The sequence below is a fragment of the Lutra lutra genome, chromosome 13, assembly GCF_902655055.1.
Source record: "Lutra lutra chromosome 13, mLutLut1.2, whole genome shotgun sequence".
In the NCBI taxonomy this organism is placed as follows: Eukaryota; Metazoa; Chordata; class Mammalia; order Carnivora; family Mustelidae; genus Lutra; species Lutra lutra.
This window is the reverse complement of record NC_062290.1, coordinates 76,452,990-76,455,386: the sequence shown is the minus strand read 5'-3', so window position 1 is coordinate 76,455,386 and position 2,397 is coordinate 76,452,990.

The following is a 2,397-nucleotide window of genomic DNA, read 5'->3' as shown; positions in this document are numbered from 1 at the left end:
CTGCGGACATGCCACAGCCTGCATTTCTACAAGTGGACTTGCTGAGTCAGAATGGATGCATTTTTAATTTCAACAGATGTTGCCAAATTGCTGGGGGCCTCTGAGGCCACAAGACTTAGTTGGCTGTGGCCCGGCCAGAGGCAGAGGTGAAGTGCTCGGGACCAGAGAGCAGGGATTGAGGAACAGAGCCGCAGATGCTGTCCAGGCGTCCTCACTCCCCAGGCGAGTGAGGATCCAGACAGTAGGTAGTTAGAGGTGAAGTTCATTCGTTTATTCGGCAACAGAGGACACTGGGTGTCTGCTAAGTGTCTGGCATTGTACCAAGCGGCAGTGAACACAAGATTCCTCCTCAGTTTGCCTAATTTCCTAAAACACGATTTGGGGGTGTGGGAGTGAGAGCCAGTGGGATATTGGAGCTTTCCTAACTGCTGATGCGACCTTGAAAGGGGTCTTATGACAGGTGTGTGGCCCAGTCAGCACCCATCCAAATCCTGCCTCTCCAGCAAGGCCCACCTCCCGCCCAAGGCCAGAGAGCATACTTCTGCCTCTTCTGCCAGGTGACCTTGACTCCGCATTCTCACTGTCTGTCACTCCAGCATGAACTCCCATGTGGACCCGTCTGTCTCCTGTGCTGGGGAGGCACAGCAGATGTGGGCCTTTGGAACTGGCTCTCCAGGCTCCAGCACTAACCGACACATGAATGTGCACAGGCGGGCTCACCCCTCCAAGCTTTGGTTCCCTCCTTTCTGGAAGGGGAACGGTATCTGCTCAGCTGAGAGATGGTAAGACTTAGAAGATGCAGCGCCTACGGGGAAGGCTTCCGTGGATGTGAGCGGCATCCTTGGCCAGCCAGGCAAAGCGCCTCTCGCCTTTCTGGAATGTCAGCACTCAGTGAGTCCTGGCACCAGGGCACGAGGCAGTAGGGGCCCCACACAAAGAGAGAGAGGTGAAGAAAATCCAGGCAAAGGTAAGTAAAACCCAGTCAAGTTCTCTGGGGAGCAGGCTTCAGTGGCACTGTCCGGACAGATTCACAAGGCTCTATGTGGTGAGCCCAAGCCCGTCCCCACCCCAGCCTACCCTGGACGGTTTACCCGCTCTGCCCCTAACCCCAAAAACCCCTAAGGTCCAAGAACACAGAGCACTTCTCAGTTCCTCCTAAACCCCATGCCCTCTCTCACTTCCAGTTCTCGCGGTTGCCATTCCTCTCCATCTGGAAAGTAGCCCCAAACCCCGTTCCACCTCAACACCTGACGATGGACCCATTCTCAGGTCTCAGGTGAAAGGGCACTTCTTCTGGGAACCCCGTTCCTGTCTGGACCCCAGCCAGTCACCCCACCCCCACTTTCTCCTTGTTTAACCCACAGACACACGGAGCATGTGATGTGGTCATTGTTCAACGTCCCCTTCCCCAGAAAAGAAGAAACCTTTGGCGCCCACGGTCCCAGCTGTCCCCCGGCCCCCTGCCCTCAGGATGTGCCACGGGCATCTGAAATAGTGAATGGAATCGTCAGGACTTCAGCTGCAGGTAAATCCAAGTAACCACAAGCTCCAGCCAGAGCCACTGTTACTCAGCAGTTGCAACATCTGTTCTGTCGTGTTTGCAGCGGTTACAGACGCAGGTCTGAGGGCTGGCTACCGACTCCCTGCCACCCTGAAGTGAGAAGGAATGCGGCTCTTTCCCACCTGGCGGCGTCTTCAGGTGTGGCAGCAGATGGGCCATGGGGGGCCTCAGAACCACTGGGTGATCGAGTAAAAAAACAAAGCCCAAGAATTAGATCTTAAGCTGCATGTTCTAGAGTCACCGACTTCTGACTCTCTTAGAAACATACCACTTAAGATGTGGCCATGGCCTGAATAGTTTGAACAACATCACACAGAGATTCAGGTCGGGAAGCCAGGCAGACCCAGGTTCAAATCCAGGCTACGCCACTAATTGGCTCCGTGACCTTGGGCAAGTGATTTTACTGCTTCGCACCTCAGTTTCCTAATGTATAAAGGGGAATCATACCTACCTCAAGAGACAGTGGGAAAATTCAATGTGTATATAAAATGCCTGGAATGCCTGCTGATATAAAACTGATGTTAGTAAATGCAAGCTATTTTTAAAATTATTTCCAAAGCCCACCTGACAGAATTTTCGTTGGAGAGCGACTCCATTATGTTGACTTGAAATCCTGGCTGCCCCACTGCGCGGTGAGCTCTCCACGACAAGATCTACACAATATAGGTCACCAGCACGTGGGTGCTTAGAACTAAACACACAGCTGTCCTTGTCAGAAGGTGTGCGGGCAGTAAGACAAGTCACGTGCTGTTGTTGGGAAACTGGGTCAAAAACCAGAAAAAAAAAAAAAAAAAAAAAACTCTGAATTCCTGTCAGGAAGGCCTGGGTGTCAGGCA